General features: G+C 45.8%; 1 protein-coding gene across 1 annotated transcript in view; it reads left to right on the top strand.

Annotated features, from left to right (window-relative positions):
- EFCAB2 (EF-hand calcium binding domain 2) overlaps window positions 1-18,751 on the top strand; it is a 483,350-nt gene that overhangs the window by 243,251 nt on the left and 221,348 nt on the right. The window lies entirely within an intron of this gene.

The following is an 18,751-nucleotide window of genomic DNA, read 5'->3' on the forward strand; positions in this document are numbered from 1 at the left end:
TTAGATCTGCCTTCTTGTATGTTTCTCCAGCTTTTCGTTTAAAACTCCTTCAAATCGTTTTGACTGGTATAACACACATTGGCAACTGTTACACGCAGGGGCTCTTTTCAGCATAATGCTGTATTTGATTTAATATGTGTAAGTCCTGCTTTGCGAATTGGATTTTAAGTTCGAGAAGGGCAAGGGCAGAGCCGTTCTTTTGTCTGTTCCACACCCCGGGTGCAGGGCCTGGGAAGTAGAGGCTTTGCTTACTACTCCATACTGCAAACCCTAGTTTACCAGCCTTTGCAGGGCTATTCTCATGCTCTTAATAACCCTAAATAAACCACAGAATTGCATTTCCAAGTTTTCTGTACCTACCACAAAGACGGACCTCCAGTAAGGCTTGTTCTGTCCACTTTAGGACCTGGTCATCGGCTATGAAGTCTCAGTAGTTAACCATGAGGGTGAGACCCAGCTAGGTCTTTGATTATAGGCCCACTTGATTCTCTTCCTATTCCTGTAGAAATACTCTTGACCAAATCATTCTGAAACTTAAAGTTCATGAAAAATCAAGGGCAGTGATTTTGTTAAAAAAAAAAAAAAAAAAAAAAGGACTATCGCTCTTGAAAAGAAATCCGTTATTTTGTATGTTAGAAGTTTACTTTTTCGCTTTAAATAAAAGATGTGATGTTCCCGAAGTTTTAGACAGGGAAGTCAGAATTTAGATTCGTGATAGAAGTTAACGTCTTAAACCCCAGATAATCTGCAGTGTCCAGCCAGTGTTCCATCTGACTAAGGAGATGGTTTATACCCACTGTTTGGTACTCTAGGTGGCACAATAATATTGCCCCATTATTAATTTGAAATTTGGAGGTATACATATTGAAATTTCTCCCATAGGCTAATGGGATTTAACTGATTGATGCATTTTACTTTTGAAGTTTATTTTCAATGGCTTTTATGAAGCATTCTGTCATACCTTGCAGCCATGTATACGTGAAATATTAACATTTGTGAAATGATTTGACTTGAAATTAATGGACTATGTACGGTACTACTGATAATCCCCAGTTCAAGTTAAGTGGTGAGGCGAGCCCCCAAAATAGAAACTTCCAAACAGTGCCAGAATCTCATTTTAGCCTTTGGTTATAATGTCTTTGAAGGTTATAAATATGCCACCAACTTGAATTTGAAACTTCTTTATTTTTGTTCAAAAATGGGAAGAGAGCTACAGGGGGCTTACACGTTCACAAACTAGGTAATTAATCCCTTAATGAATCAGAGTTAAATACAATTATGATGGTTCTTTCAATTTATGTGTCCTAGATATTATTTACACTTTTAAATATTAGTGATATGAAAACAAATTTCGTTTACTGGAAAACACTAAACTACGAAAACAAAGTTTGCATATCTACGTATACTAGATCTCTAACAGTCACTCTTGGAACATTAAGTCAGTTGCAATAAAACATGAAATACAACTTTTGATGCTCACGAGAAAGTTCCGTGGCTTTATCTCCAAAAGTTTTGGAGACCTTTAGAGCTGGATGGGGCCTGGAGATCGATCATCAGGCCTGTTCATTTTACTGCCCAGGAAGCTGGGACGCTCACTCCCACACCAATGGGCTTTCCATTACATTGTGCTGCCTTAGACATTTGAAAGAAAAACAGTTTCTGCTCAAAGACCCATCGTCGTACTATCCTCTTCACAAACAGGGGAAACACGCCATTCCATAGTGTATGTTACCACTTCAAAGTACAAATGGTGATATCTTATTGATCATTTTTGCTGCTTATATTTTTTTAAAATGTTGTCATGATAGTCCTGCTCTACAGAGACCGGTTAAAGTGCAGGTCTCTTCCTGTGAATCTCTGAAGGACCTACAGGACACTTTAAATTCCCCCTTTGTGAAATCCTAGAGGCTACCAAGAATACCGCGGGGGAGAGAAGACAAGTTAATTCTCAATAACAAAAAATGATTCGAGAATGACCTGGGAATAATTGATCTGTGAGAGGTAATTACAAAGTTATGGTGCTCTGCATATCTAACTTACGTTTTTGAGGTTTAAGCAAAGGAAATGCTATAGTTTGTCACACAATTTATTCAGCAAATGTTTTTTCAGTACCTTCTCAAAAACATTTTTTTTTTTTTTTTTTTTGAGGCGGAGTCTCGCTCTGTCGCCCAGGCTGGAGTGCAGTGGCGCGATGGCTCACTGCAAGCTCCGCCTCCCGGGTTCACGCCATTCTCCTGCCTCCGCCTCCTGACTAGCTGGGACTACAGGCGCCCGCCGCCATGCCCGGCTAAGTTTTTTGCATTTTTAGCAAAGACGGCGTTTCACCGTGTTAGCTAGGATGGTCTGGATCTCCTGACCTCGTGATCCGCCCGCCTCGGCCTCCCAAAGTGCTGGGATTACAGGCGTGAGCCAAAAACGTTTTGTAGTAATAAAGATGAGGAAGTCCCAGAGATCTACAGTTAACAAAACATCCTGCATTTTAAAATTTGCTGGCCAGGCGCAGTGGCTCATGTCTGTAATCCCAGCACTTCGAGAGGCCGAGATGGGAAGATGACTTGAGGCCAGGAGTTCGAAACCAGCCTGAGCAAGACAGTGAGACTCCATCTCTACAAAAAATTAAAAATAGGTGGCTGTGGTGGTACGCCTGTAGTCCGAGCTACTCAAGGGGCTGAGGTAGTGGGATCACTTGACCCCAGGCAGTCAAGGCTGAAGTGAGCCGTGATTGTACCACTGCACACTAACCTGGACAACAGAGGGAGACCCTGTCTCAAAAAAAAAAAAAAGAAAAGAAAAAGAAAAACTTGTTAAGATCTTATGTTAAATGTTCTTATCCACCTCCGACCAAAAAAAAAGAAAAGAAAAGGCCGGAGTGGTGGCTCACACTGTAATCCCAGCACTTTGGGAGGCTGAGGTCAGGAGTTCAAGACCAGCCTGGCCAACATACATGTTGAAACCCCATCTCTACTACAAACACAAAAATTAGCCAGGCGTGGTGGTGGTCGCCTGTAATCCCAGCTACTCAGGAGCCTGAGGTAGGAGAATCACTTGAACCTGACAGGCGGAGGTTGCAGTGAGCTGAGATAGAGCCACTGAACACTGAACTCCAGCCTGGGGGACAAAGCAAAACTTCGTCTCAAAAAAAAAAAAAAAAAAAAAAAAAAAAAAACCCGGGCGCTGTGGCTCACGCCTGTAATCCCAGCACTTTGGGAGGCCAAGGCGGGCGGATCACGAGGGCAGGAGATCAAGACCATCCTGGCTAACATGGTGAAACCCCGTCTCTACTAAAAATGCAAAAAACTAGCCGGGGGAGGTGGCTGTGCCTGTAGTCCCAACTACTCGGGAGGCTGAGGCGGGAGAATGGCGTGAACCCGGGAGGCGGAGCTTGCAGTGAGCCGAGATCTCGCCACTGCACTCCAGCCTGGGAGAGAGAGGGAGACTCCGTCTCAACAAAAAGAAACAAAGAAAGAAAAGAAAAAGGGCCGGGTGCAGTGGCTCACGCCTGTAATCCCAGCACTCTGGGAGGCCAAGGCGGGCGGATCACCTGAGGTCGGGAGTTTGAGGCCAGCCTGACCAATATGGTCTCTACTAAAAAAACAAAATTAGCCGGGTTCGGTGGCGAGCACCTGTAATCCCAGCTACTAGAGGGGCTCAGGCAGGAGAATCGCTTGAATATTGGAGGCAGAGGTTGCGGTGAGCCGAGATTGCGCCATTGTACTCCAGCCTGGGCAACAAAAGAAAACTCCATCTCAAAAAAAAAAAAAAAAAAAAAAAAAAAAAAAAACAGGACAAATGTACACAAGGAAACTGTTGGAGGTAATGGATATGTTCACTTTCCTGAGTGTGGTGATGGTAACATGAGTGTGTGTATCTGTCCAAACATTCACCAAATATGTATATATTTATTAGTCATATGCAGGGAGTTTTTTGTGGGGTTTTTTGTTTTTTGTTTTTGAGACAGAGTTTCACTTTGTTGCCCAGGCTGGAGTGCAGTGGAACGGGCTCGGCTCACTGCAGCCCCCGCCTCCCGGGTTCAAGCAATTCTTGTGCCTCAGCCTCCCTCGTAGCTGGAATTACAGGCGTTCACCATTACCCCCGGCTGATTTTTTTTTTGTATTTTTGTAGAGACGGGGCTTCACCATGTTGCCCTGGCTAGTGGCGAACTACTGAGCTCAGGCAATCCACCCATCTCGGCCTCCCAAAGTGCTAGGATTACAGGCGTGAGCCACCGTGCCCGGACTATATGCAGTTTTTGTACACCAATTATACCTCCATAAAGCTGGGGAGGTCAGGGGAGGACGACAAAGGAATTCAGGTAACGTTGGAGCAAATACCTGGAAGAGGTGGAGGAAAGAGACCCCTGCCTGCGGGGAATGATGGGAAGAGACCCCTGCCTGCGGGGAATTATGGGAAGTGGCTAGGAGAGGGGAGAGGAAACGCAGATCACCAGCAGCCTCCTGGGTGGTTTTGTAGAGGACTTTGGCTTCTGCTTTCTGCTATGGACTGAATGTTTGTGTCCCCACAAAATTCCTGTGTTGAAACCTAATCCCCCAAGATATTAGGAGGTGAGGCCTTTGGAGGCAACTAGGTCCGCATCAAAGGGATTAGAAAAGTTATACGGGGCTGAAGAGACCAGCGTGCGCGTCTTCTGCCCCTGCGAGGACACAGCAAGAAGGCACCCTGGGTGAGGAGGGGGGCCCTCGCCAGTCACTGAGGCCGCTGGGCCCTTCACCATGGGCTTCTTAGCTTCCAGAACGGTGACCAGTAAGTATCTGCTGTTTATAAGCTACTCGGCTTACGATGTTTGTTAGAACAGCCCAAATGGACTAAAACACCTCCAGGAGGAGGGAAGACATGGGATGTTGTTAGCAGAGTGACATGAAGGGACAAGAAGGCTAAATTAAAAGGACTCAAGAGGCTGTTCTATTTAACTTTGTTTTTGTTTGTTTTGAGACAAGAGTCTTGCTCTGTCGCATAGGCTGGAGTGCAGTGGTGTAATTTCAGTTCGCTGCAACCTCTGCCTTCTGGGTTCAAGTGATTCTCCTGCCTCAGCTTCTCTAGTAGGTGGAATTACAGGCGTTGGCCACCACGCCCAGCTAATTATTTGTATTTTTAGTAGAGACGGGGTTTCACCATGTTGGTCAGGCTGGTCTCAAACTCCTGACCTCAAGTGATCCACCCACCTTGGCCTCTCAAAGTGCTGGGATTACAGGCGTGTGCCACCACCCCCAGCTACTTTTTGCATTTTTAGTAGAGACAGGGTTTTGCCATGTTGGCCAGGCTAGTCTCAAATTCCTAACCTCAAGTGATTCACCCGCCTTGGCCTCCCAAAGTGCTGGGATTACAAGTGTGAGCCACCACGCCCGGCCTTAACTCTGTTTTTGTTTTTGTGGTTTTTTGTATAGCACAATCAAGCCCAATTTAAGTTAATCAAAGACGCATAAAATATACTGAGATACATTTTCCAATGTATTTTACAAAAGATGTAAGAGTCAGAAACACCTCCAAAGTATTCTGTACTTAAAGTGGACATTTTCACATAGACAAACAGGAAAGCCCAGCTGCCAGGGAGGAGGTACCAAGTTCTGGTTAGAAGTGCAAACTCTCAACTCAGAAAGTCGAGGCTGTACCACATGGTCGCTGTGTGATTTTGCACAAGCTATTTTTCTGTCCATGCCTGAGTTTACTCATGTATAAAAATGATACTTGCCACCTGAAGTTGTTGGGGAAATTCAACAAATAACTGAACACAGTGCTTGGCACAAAGTAAAAGCTCAAAAAATAGTAGTCTTCATTAGACACACTGAGCAATTTTAGTCAGTTAAAAATCTATGACTGGCTGGCATGGTGGCTCACGCCTGTAATCCCAACACTTGGGGAGGCCAAGGCGAGTGGATCACCTGAGGTCAGGAGATTGAGAACAGCCTAGCCAACATGGTGAAACCCCATCTCTACTGAAAATACAAAAATTAGCCGGCGCCTATAGTCCCAGCTACTCGGGAGGCTGAGATGGGGGAATTGCTTGAACCTGAAAGGCAGAGGTTGCAGTAAGCTGAGATTGTACCACTGCACTCCAGCCTGGGCAACAGAGCGAGACTCCATCTAAATAAATTGATTAATTTTTAAAAAATCTATGATTGAGTGGTTAATACTAAATCTTATCAAGGAAATTATAACTATACATATTTTGTAAGTTATCAGTGAATTGTTCATGGTAAGATGTCAATCTGGGAATAAGTGAAGCAAAGTCTAAACGTAAGTGTGTAGGTTGGGTGCAGTGACCTACACCTGTGATCTCACTATTCTGAGAGGCTGGAGGTGGGAGGATCTCTTGGGGCCAGGAGGTCAAGACCAGCCTGGGCAACATAGCAAGACCCTGTCTCTAAAAAAAAAAAAAAAGAAAATTATTTTTTTATTAGCCAGGCATGGTGGTGAGTGCCTGTAGTCCTAGCTACTTGGGAGGCCAAGGTGGGAGGATGACTTGAGCCTAGGAGTTGAAGGTTACAGTGAGCAGGCTGGGCATGGTGGCTCACACCTATAATCCTGGCACTTTGGGAGGTCAAAGTGGGCGGATCAGCTGAGGTCAGGAGTTTGAGACCAGCCTGGCCAACATGGTAAAACCCCCTCTCTACTAAAAACACACAAAAAAAATTAGCTGGGTTCAGTGGCAGGCGCCTGTAATCCCAGCTACTAGGGGGTCTCAGGCAGGAGAATTGACTAGCTTGAACCCTGGAGGTGGAGATTGCAGTGAGCCAAGATTGAGCCACCACACTCCAGCCTGGGCCACAGAGTGACACTCCGTCTCAAAAAAAAGGTTACAGTGAGCAATGATCATGCCACTGCACTCCAGCCTGGGCAGCAGAGCAAGACCCTGTCTCCAAAAATAAATGTAAAAAATAAATTAAAATGTTAGGATCAGACTTGACTTCTAGGCCCAGTGCTGTTATGATAACCAACTGTGTGACCTTGGGCAAATTGCATGACATCTCTGGATATTAGTTTTCTTGTCTACAAATGAAGCAGATCAGGCCGGGTATGGTGGCTCATACCTGTAATCCCAGCACTTCGGGAGGTCTAGGTGGGAGAATGGCTTGAGCTCAGGAGTTCGAGATCAGCCTGGGCAATATAGCAAGACCTTGCCTCTACTGGGAAAAAAAAAAAAAATCAGCCAGGTGTGGTGGCGCATGCCTGTAGTCCTGGCTACCTGGGAGCAGGGAGGTGGGAAGATCCCTGGAGCCCAGGAGATTAAGGCTGCAGTGAGCTGTGATCACACCAGTGCACTCCAGCCCTGGTGACAGAGCAAGACCCTATTTCAGGGAAAAAAAAAAGTGGCGTTAACTAGATTTGTAGAGGCCCCTCAAGCAGAACCTTCCATGAGTTTCATTTTTGCTGACTTGAAGAAGACTGTAAATGGGCAAGCATCGTTAAACTTTGAAATAATAGTTTATTCATATTTAGCTTTTACTTGTTATATCTAAAACTTTGCTCTAGAGTCTCACAGTATTTTACAATTAATTAGCAGACATGAAATTTGAACAACTGTACTATAAGCTTTGAATTTTAAATGGTGCAAAATATTCCTATTTACATGAGATTTGTGTACCACAATATGCTAAAAGTTTTAGGTTTTTTTAGAGACAGCATCTTGCAATTTTGTCCAGGCTGGACTTGAATTCCTGGGCTCAAGTGATCCTCCCACCCCAGCTTCCCGAGTAGCTGAGACTTAAGGTGCACACTGCACCCGGCTTAACAGGCTAAAAGTTTTAAAGTAAATGGCATTTATTTGAGTCATCTTATCTTTGATGTTATGAATCTCTGTCCTCATGTAAATTATGTCACTTCTGTAAAATAAGATGTGCCCATTAGAAAAGAAAGTGGTAGGAAAACTAGAATCACGTGGTTAATAGTAAGCTGTCCGTGCTTTCCTGATAACTAAAATATTTACCAGGTGACGACTGCTAATGTTCACCAAAACTCAGCTCCCACAAAGGAAATAACCGTTCTATCTACGGATGATCAAATTCCCAGGCGTCCAATGCGTTCACCATTATGCATTCATACATGACAAACTGTTGACCTACTTGTGACAGACGCTTCCATGGAAAACTAAACACTCTTGTGACACTCTGCTCCCTTTGCACCTACTGTGCCGTTTTCAGACTGTTTATGTTACTGTCTCCTCCATTAGGTGATGAACTCCTGGCTCCCAGCACCAACTCGTAACTACTTACTTGTTTTATTTGTTTTTATTTTATCTTATTTTTATTTTGTTTATTTTATTAGTATTATTATTATTTTTTTGAGATGGAGTCTCGCTCTGTCGCCCAGGCTGGAGTGCAGTGGCTCGATCTCGGCTCACTGCAACCTCCGCCTCCCGGGTTCAAGTGATTCTCCTGCCTCAGCCTCCCGAGTAGCTGGGACCACAGGCGCCGCCACCACGTCCGGCTAGTTTTTTGTATTTTTAGTAGAGACGGGGTTTCACTGTGTTAGCCGGAATGGTCTCGATCTCCTGACCTCGTGATCCGCCCGCCTCAACCTCCCAGTGCTGGGATTACAGGCATGAGCCACCGCGCCTGGCCTTATTTTTTTTGAGACAGAGTCACACTCTGTCACCCAGGCTGGAGTGCAGTGGCACCATCTCGGCTCACTGCAACCTCTGCCTCCCAGGTTCATGCCTTTCTCCTGCCTCAGCCTCCCAAGTAGCTGGGATTACAGATGCCCGCCACCACACTCAGCTAATTTTTGTATTTTTAGTAGAGACGGGGTTTCACCATGTTGGCCAGGCTGGTCTCGAACTCCTGACCTCAGGTGATCCGCCTGCTTTAGCCTCTCAAAGTGCTGGGATTACAGGCGTGAGCCACCGTGCCCAGCCACTATTCAGTTTATATTTCTTTTCTTTTTTTTTTTTTTGAGACAGGGTCTTGCTCTTGCTCTGTCCCCCAGACTGGAGTGCAGTGGCGTGCTCAGTGCTCACTGCAGCCTCAACCTCCCAGGCTCGGGTGATCCTCCCACCTCAGCCTCCCAAGTAGCTGGGTCCATAGGCATGCATGCCACCACACCCTGATAATATTTTTATTACTTTGGTAGATATGGGTTTTTGCCATATTACTCAGGCTGGTCTGGAACTCCTGGGCTCAAGTGATCCTCCCACTTTGGCCGCCCAAAATGTTGGGATCACAGGGATGAGCCACCGCACCTGGCTAATTAATATTTCTTAAGCCCAGGCCGGGCGCGGTGGCTCAAGCCTGTAATCCCAGCACTTTGGGAGGCCGAGACGGGCGGATCACGAGGTCAGGAGATCGAGACCATCCTGGCTGACACGGCGAAACCCTGTCTCTACTAAAAAATACAAAAAACTAGCCGGGCGAGGTGGCGGGCGCCTGTAGTCCCAGCTACTCGGGAGGCTGAGGCAGGAGAATGGCGTGAACCCGGGAGGCGGAGCTTGCAGTGAGCTGAGATCCGGCCACTGCACTCCAGCCTGGGTGGCAGAGCTAGACTCCGTCTCAAAAAAAAATATATATTTCTTAAGCCCAAATGAACCACTTTTCTTTGTTCTGACTTTGATCCTATCTGACATAATGCTTACCCCAATGTGAACAAGCAAGAAAGTTCCATAAAGCACCAGTCGTTGAGGAAAAAGTGCTACCTGTTCATAAGAAACTTCGGTGCAGACTACTATGAGGAAGAATTTAAATTCCTGAATGAACCAGCACCTTTGCAACTTAATAAGCTGGGCTTCGCTGAACTAAAAAGCTTCACAAACACATAAAGGATTTTTTCCTCAAAACAATTTTACTGTGTTAAGAATAGTGCATGTAGGCTGGGTGTGGTGGCTCACGCCTATAATCCCAACACTTTGGGAGGCCAAGGTGGGCGGATCACTTGAGGTCAGGAGTTCGACACCAGCCTGGCCAACATGGCAAAAACCCAACTCTACTAAAAATACAAAAATTAGCAGGGGGTAGTGGCGGGCGCCTGTAGTCCCAGCGACTTGGGAGGCTGAGGCAGGAGAATCGCTTGAACCCAGGAGGTGGAGCTTGCAGTGAGCCGAGATTGTGCCGCTGCACTCCAGCCTGGGTGACGGAGCAAGACTCCATCCCAAAAAAAAAAAAAAGTCTTCCAAGTCCAGATATAAGCACCATCAAAAAGTGCTATCTGTGATCTAGCAGATGACTGTTATCTGGACATGCACATAGAAATATCAGAGATTCGCCGGGCGCGGTGGCTCACGCCTGTAATCCCAGCACTTTGGGAGGCCGAGGCGGGCGGATCACAAGGTCAGGAGATCGAGACCACGGTGAAACCCTGTCTCTACTAAAAATACAAAAAATTAGCCGGGCGCGGTTGGGGGCGCCTGTAGTCCCAGCTACTCGGGAGGCTGAGGCAGGAGAATGGCGGGAACCCGGGAGGCGGAGCTTGCAGTGAGCCGAGATCGCGCCACTGCACTCTAGCCTGGGCGACAGAGCGAGACTCCGTCTCAAAAAAAAAAAAAAAAAAAAAAAAAAGAAATATCAGAGATTCTAGACTGGCGCTGACCAATACAGTAGTCACATATAGCTATTTGAATTTAAATGAATTAAAATGAAATAAAATCCAAAATTCAATTCCTCATTTAGACTAGCAGCATATCAAGGGCCTCCATGGTCATCAGTCTCATATTGGATAATGTATATTTTCAGCATCACAGAAAGTTCTTTGGGATAGCACTGTTACAGACTGTTTCAAAAGTCTGATTTATACCAAGGATGGAACTATATAGTCTACATGTGACTCAGTAGCCAGACTAAATGGAAAGTTGGCCCCAGGAATGAGAGAATGGGAGTAAAAGTGTGTGAGATCATGTGTGTGTGTGTGTATATGCATATATAAAAAACATAACATATATAATATACATGGAACAACATAAATGTCTATAAATATCATATATTCATAGATACGTACATAGTCAACTCCCAATTCACCCATTTATCTATATAACAAATATTCATTGAACATCTGCTATGTACCAAGTATTATACTATGTGCAAGGAAAGCAGATGTGAATGACCAGTCCCGAGCCTCCAGGAGCTTGCAGTTTGCAGAGAACGACAAGCCTTAACTAGATACTATGGAACACTAGCCCGGCTGCAAGGGGAGCTAGCCGTCCTGACCACCTGCTGAGCTGTTGTCTGCAGGACTCCTATGGTGTAGGTTTGTACACACACCTCCCCCCACACAAACATTCACATGTGCAAAAACAAAACAAGACAAAAATTCACACACACACTCAAGAAGCCAGTTGTATGACATTTGCAAGTAAACAGTAATTAGCTAAGATTATCTTATGTCATATTCATTATTCTCTACACAGAGCTGCCTATCATTTGCAGACTTCTGCCAGCTGATAATTAAGCAGGTCTTCCATCAAAAGCTGTCAGGTTGGGGAAAAAAAATCAAACTAAAAGTGTCTCCTGCATCGTCCTAGTTGCCAAGACACTGTGCATCCTCATAACTTTGCCGCCTTTTTCCTGCTTTCACTTTGCTCCATCTAAGCACACATTAAACAGGCTATTTTTTAAGTCCGGTGTGTTTCTTCCTGATCCATTTATTTGTGCTGTTAACTGCCAGTTATTAAGTGCCTGTGCCACGGTACCAGGCATTTATACAAAATCCCTCTAATCCTCATAGCAATTATGTGAGGTAGGAATTATTATTCTCCATTTATAGATATGGAAACAGAATCAGAGGGGTTAAGAAACTTGGTCAAGATGGATAAATGGTAAACTGAGATATCAAATCAGGGCTGCCTGACTTTCATGCCCAAGCTCTTTCTCCTGCATCCAAAAGTTGAAATCATTAGAAATTCGAAGTTGTAAGTGGCATAGTCTGTTCCAGTAAAATTCTATACTATAGAGTCCTGGAGAAAGGGACAGGCGAATCAGTGATTGCATTACATGACAAGAGTCATACGTGATAGAGGCATGTATTCGGTACAGGAGATGGAGCAAGGAGCTTCTTGGGGGCAAAGGGACTTAAGTTGAGTCTTCAAAGAGTGAGCAGGGCTGAGAGGGAAGGGCATTCCAGGCGGGAGGAACCGCCTTTACAAAGGCATGGAGGCTCATTCCTGTGGCTGTAATTCAGGATGAATGGACATGCTTGCAGGAACAGGGCTAGGAAATGATTACAGTGGACAAAGACATCGACGAAGAAGCAGCCAGCCAAGCGAAGAAGTTGGAGCTTCATCCACTAATAAAGAGGCGAGTAGTGAGGGGATTAAAGAATGTTAAGCTGAGAAGTAGCACGATCAAGTCTGAATTTTAGGAAGATTATGTAGGCATCAGAGTGTTGAGAACGCACATGTGCACACATGTCGTAAGCAGGAAACATAAATAAATAGCAACAGGTGTAATCACTGCCATCTAATAATACATGACAAGGTCATGTATGGGCTCCAGGTCAGTGGTGCCATAGGGAGTGATGGATAGTGTGAGCTGGAGTGAGGGCCTCTATGGAAAGGGAGCAATCACCTAGGACCATCTGGGAATGGGACCCAGGATTGTCGTTTTTTTGTTTAAGGGAAGTGGGAAAATCTTTATTTTTATATGATATCTATTGAATTTTAGAGATGGCCAACCTTATGTAGGCCAAAACCAAAAAACCACCTTTGGTCATATGTTTGTAAGCCTTGGGTTAAAGAATTTTGAAGGGGGCACGGGCCGGAAGACCAGTTAGAAGGTTATTTAAACAGGTGAGGGTCAGGCCCGGTGGCTCACGCCTATAATCCCAGCATTTTTGGAAGGCCAAGGCAGGCGGATCACCTGAGGTCAGGAGTTTGAGATCAGCCTGGCCAACATGGTTAAACCCCGTCTCTACTAAAAATACAAAACTTAGCCAGGCATGGTGGCACATGCCTGTAATCCCAGCTACTTGGGAGGCTGAGACAGGAGAATCTCTTGAACCCAGGAGGCAGAGGTTGTAGTGAGCTGAGATCGCGCTATTGCACTCCAGTCTGGGCGACAGAGTGAGACTCTGTCTCAAAAAACAAAAATACAAAACAGGTGAGAAGTACTAAAGGCCACCCTGACCCAGGTCAAATGGATCAACAAATCTTGAGAAGGGTAAAGAGGACTGTGAAGAAAGATTACTTAAGATTGCTGGGGTTTTCTTAAACTCCGGTGGTGTTTTGGACCCTGACATGACCACCCAATCTTGGCAACTGTAATCACTTGGGTTAATTCTCTAAACAGTGCTGCCATTAGAAAGGAAAGGGAGACCGGGCAGAGTGGCTCATGCCTGTAATGCCAGCACTTTGGGAGGCTGAGGCGAGCGGATCATCTGAGGTCAGGAGTTCACGACCAGCCTGACCAACATGGAGAAACCCCATCTCTACTAAAAATACAAAATTAGCCAGGCGTGGTGGCGCATGCCTGTAATCCCAGCTACTCGGGAGGCTGAGGCAAGAGAATCACTCGAACCCGGGAGGTGGAGGTTGCAGTGAGCCAAGATCGCACCATTGCACTCTGGCCTGGGCAACGAGAGTGAAACTCCGTCTCAAAAACAAGAAAAGAAAGGAAGGAAAGGGAATGTTTTGTGGTTGTGGGCACTGTGCGTACTAAGAGGAAAAAGGCTGTACAATGTGTAGATTTTTCAGCTTTTTGGACAAGTGTATATGAAGGTATTGAACCATGAAGCAGTTCCTTTCATCCCCCTCGACCAAAAAGTGGCCGATTCAGATTAAAAGGCACATGAATTTAGTCACAGAACCAGAGCAAACCTTAGCAACACATGAGGCTTAGGAAATTGTTTCTTCTCCCCTGCACCTTTATACCATTAAAATAAGATTGAACGGAACGCCGAGGAGGGTTCTGAAAGAGTGTGGTCACAAAGGGAAACGCAGTCCCAGAGGAGATGGTGTGTGGGGGAAGGCACAGTGTATTAGGTGGATCTGGAGAGAGAAAGAAAGAGAATTTTACAACTGTTTTTGGTTGTAAGCAAGAAGTAATGATGTCATATTCTCCACTCACCATCTCCCTGAGTCAGTGCCCAGCTGTATCATTATTAATGTCATATATATAATTTATTATTATTATTATTATTATTTTGAGACACGGTCTTGCTCTGTCACCCAGGCTGGAGTGCAATGGCACGGTCTTGGCTCCCTGCAACCTCCACCTCCCGGGTTCAAGTTATTCTCCTGCCTCAGCCTCCCAAGTAGCTAGGATTACAGGCCTCTGCCACCATGCCCAGCTAATTTTGTCTTTTTAGTAGAGATGGGGTTTCAGTAGGCTAGCCAGGCTGGTCTCAAACTCCTGACCTCAGGTGATCCACCCACCTTGGCCTCCCAAAGTGCTGGGATTATAGGCGTGAGCCACCATGCCTGGCCAAAATCTCCGAAGTTATTCTCGCCCTATGGTTTCATCATTTTCTGTCTCTGTTTCTATTTCGCCTACTGACTGACCTTCTAATGGGGGCTTGAGCTAGATGTCTAGTTTGTTTTGTATCCTTATCGTCTCCTGGAGGGTAAGCACTCAGGACACGAAACATATGGAATGAATGAGCCTGTGTAGATCCGTCGTCGCTTAGTAAATAACTACACCCCTTACCAGCCAGGCAAAATTGCTCGCCTCTCTCAATCTCAGTCTTTTAACCTGTAAAATGATAATTACCACTGTCCTGTCTACCCTGGGGGTGTAAGAATCACATATGTAAAAATTCTAACCTGTAAAATGCTATGTAATTACTACCTACTTATAAACATAGACTTTTGGAGAAAAGGGAGGCAGAGGTTTTTTGGTTTTTGTTTGTTCGTCTGTTTGTTTGTTTGTTTGAGTCAGGATCTCACCCCCATCACCTAGGCTGGAACGCAGTGGCACAATCTTGGCTCACTGCAGCCTCAGCTTCCTGGGCTCAGGTGATTCTCCCACCTTGGCTTCCCAAGTAGCTGAGACTATAGGCTCGCACTACCATGTCTGTCTAATTTTTTGTATTTTTAAAGTAGAGATGGGGTTTCCCCTTGTTGCTGGTCTCAGACTCCTGGGTTCACGAGACCCACCCGCTTTGGCCTCCCAAAGTGCTGGGATTACAGGTGTGAACCACCAGGTCTGGTTTAGAAAGTTTTTTTGTTTTTTGTTTTTGAGACAGTTTCGCTCTTGTTGCCCAGGCTGGAGTGCAATGGCATGATCTTGGCTCACTGCAACCTCCACCTCCCAGGTTCAAGCGATTCTCCTGCCTCAGCCTCCCAAGTAGCTGGGATTACAGGCACCAGCCACCACATCCGGCTAATTTGGTATTTTTAGTAGAGACAAGGTTTCTCCAAGTTGGTCAGGCTGGTCTCAAACTCCCGACCTCAGGTGATCTGCCCGCCTCAGTCTCCCAAAGTGCTAGGATTACAGCCATGAGCCACTGCACCCGGCCTAGAAAGTTCTTTTAAAGCCAAGCGTGGTGGCTCACACCTGTAATCCCAGCACTTTGGGAGGTCAAGGTGGATGGAGCACCTGAGGTCAGGAGTTCGAGACCAGCCTGGCCAACATGGTGAAACCCCCGTCTCTACTAAAAATACAAAAATTAGCCGGGCGTGATGGTGGGCACCTATAATCCCAGCTACTTCAGAGCCTGATGCAGGAGAATCGCTTGAATCCAGGAGGTGGAGGTTGCAGTGAGCCGAGATGGACCACTGCACTCCAGCCTGGGTGACAGAGCAAGGCTCCAAAACAAACAAACAAACAAACAAACAAAAGAAGAAGAAAAGAGTGTAGTGCTTTAAAATATGAAGAAAAGTCACTGACTGCCCATCCAGTGGGACAGGTTTTCTTCTGGTCATGGGGATACACTTGTACGTCCCACTCTCACCTGGGACTCCTCAGTGATCCACAGTTTGACATGAAGACACTATTGGCTAAAAAGCAGGGCAGTCTCAGGGTGCAGAATGGAGTTTCACTTTGGAAGTGCTTAAGGGATCTATGTTTTGAACTCCAGAAACGGAACTTCCAAACTTGGACTTTATCACATATACTCAGGCAGCCCCACACTCCTATAACAAACGAGCTTGAAGCAAATTCTCTTGCAAGTTATGATTGATAATATTGCCTAGGCAATCTAATTAAGCGCTTGGTAAACAGAATCTTAATTTACGCTTAGTCCAGAAGGAACTGCAGGAATTTATCTCCCTTCCCCCAGGGAAGACTTAATCAACAAGTTGAGGGAGGGAGGCCAGCTTTATTTTAGGCTTATACTTCGTATCTATCAGAGAAGTGCTGTGATTTCTTCCCAACACAGGGGAGGTTTGGTGGACTGCAAAATGGGACTAATTTCCAGTTTTCTCGATGTGTCAGAGCTTCAGAATCTGGTTATACTGTTGTGGTGGTGGTGGTCTCAAACTCCTGGGCTCAAGCGATCCTCCCACCTCTACCTCCCAAAGTGCTAGGATTACAGCTGTAGATGTGAGCCACTGCACCCAGCCTGGTTATATCATTTACTTAAGAGAAATGTGAATTCCCAGAACAGGAACTTTAGACATAAAACCAAAGATTTTACAGCGTAACTACTAGTGATTTTTCTATCACAGGTGGTTCAAAGTTAGTGTACATGCCGACAGCACGATAATGAAGAATGGCAGAGAAATGAATCACTTGTTAACTAGGCGCAGAGTGATTGAACTTTTAAAGGCTCTGCTTCAAGCTCTTCAGCGGCTTCCCACGGCCCTGGAGGGAGAGCAGGAACCCTCCCCTGGGCCCTCCTGGAGGGAGGTGGCTCCTGCTACCTCTCCAGCCTTCTCCCAGGCTTCCCCGAGCTTCATCAGGGAAGGGACGAAGGGACCCATCTGTTCCCAGAGCCTCCCGTAGTGTCCTTCCTGCCATGGAAATACTCTTGGCCACGTAACTTGGACTCAGCCTTTAGCTCTCAGCATAACCCTGACTGCCCAGACCAACTAATGTCCTCCAGACCCAATCATAGCCCACAGCTCCCTTTCTGTCGTGCTTGTTATACTGGGAACTGTTGGGACTGTACACCTACCTCAAAGGAGTGCATCAGTACAAAGGGCCTGCTCATGGGAGCATTCTGCAAACATTAGCTCTTCACCGTTTTTTTGTTTGTTTTTTTGTTTGTCTGAGACAGGATCTCATTCTGTCACCCAGGCTAGAGTGCAGTGGATTGCATGGTACAATCACAGCCACAGCCTCAACCTCCCAGACTCAGGTGATCCTCCCACCTCAGCCTTCCAAGTAGCTAGGACACAGGCATGGACCAGCCGGCTAATATTTATTATTTTTGTAGAGCGGGGATCTCACTGTGTTTCCCAGGCTGGTCTTGAACTCCTGGGCTCAAGCGTTCCATCTGCCTTGGCCTCTCAAAGTGCTGGGATTACAAGCATGAGCCACTGCACCCAGCCAGCTCTTTACCTATTGTTACTGGTTATGTTTGTCTTTCTTCCTCGATTATACCCTCTCGTTTATCCTGTAACCCAGACCTCCCACAGTGAGAACTGGGCTGAATTGCAGGTGCCCGATAAATACGTGTTGAATGAAGGACTATATAAAAAAATTAGTTGCCGGGCGCAGTGGCTCAAGCCTGTAATCCCAGCACTTTGGGAGGCCAAGATGGGTGGATCACGAGGTCAGGAGATCGAGACCATCCTGGCTAACACGGTGAAACCCCATCTCTACTAAAAAATACAAAAAACTAGCCGGGCGAGGTGGCGGGCGCCTGTAGTCCCAGCTACTCAGGAGGCTGAGGCAGGAGAATGGCGTGAACCCAGGAGGCGGAGCTTGCAGTGAGCCGAGATCTGGCCACTGCACTCCAGCCTGGGCGACAGAGCGAGACTCCGTCTCAAAAAAAAAAAAAAAAAAAAAAAAAAAAAATTAGTTGAGCCGGGCACAGTGGCTCATGCCTGTAATCCCAGCACCTTGGAAGGCCGAGGCGGGCAGATCACCTGAGGTCAGGAGTTCAAGACCAACCTGGCTAAAATGGTAAAACCCCGTCTCTACTAAAAATACAAAAATTAGCCAGGCCTGGTGGCGCACACCTGTAGCTACTTGGGAAGTTGAGGCAGGAGAATCGCTTGAATCCAGGAGGTGGAGGTTGCAGTGAGCTGAGATCGTGCCACTGCACTCCAGACTGGGCTTCAAGAGTGAAACTGTCTCAAAAAAAAAGAAAAAAAAATTGGTTGAGTGGGGAGAATGGGGAGTTATTATGTAATGGTACAGAGTTTCGGTCTGGGAAGACAAAAAAAGTTCTGGAGATGGATGGTGGTGATAGTTGCAGAAGAGTGTGAATGTCTTTAATGCCACGGAACTGTACACCTAAAACGGGTTAAAGTATCTGTTGGATAAGAGGTTGATGTAAAAAAGAAAGAATTAAAAAAATTTTAAATGGTTAAAATGGCAAATTTCATATTATGTGTATTTTGTCATAATAAAAAAGTGGCTCATGCTTGTAATCCCAACACTTTGGGAGGCTGAGGTGGGCAGATCACGAAGTCAAGAGATCGAGACCATCCTGGATAACAAAGTGAAACCCCGTCTCTACTAAAAATAGAAAAATTAGCCGGGCATGGTGGTGCATGTCTGTAGTCCCAGCTACTCGGGAGGCTGAGGCAGGAGAATTGCTTGAACCTGGGAGGTGGAGGTTGCAGTGAGCAGAGATAGCACCACTGCACTCCAGCCAGGTGAAAGAGCGAGACTACATCTCAAAAAAAAAAAAAGTGCTAAATAAATGTATACATAATTTTGAACCAGCTCCTATCCGACTCTAATATTTCAATTCAATAAACATTCAA

This window comes from Macaca thibetana, chromosome 1 (genome assembly GCF_024542745.1).
Source record: "Macaca thibetana thibetana isolate TM-01 chromosome 1, ASM2454274v1, whole genome shotgun sequence".
NCBI classification, from domain to species: domain Eukaryota; kingdom Metazoa; phylum Chordata; class Mammalia; order Primates; family Cercopithecidae; genus Macaca; species Macaca thibetana.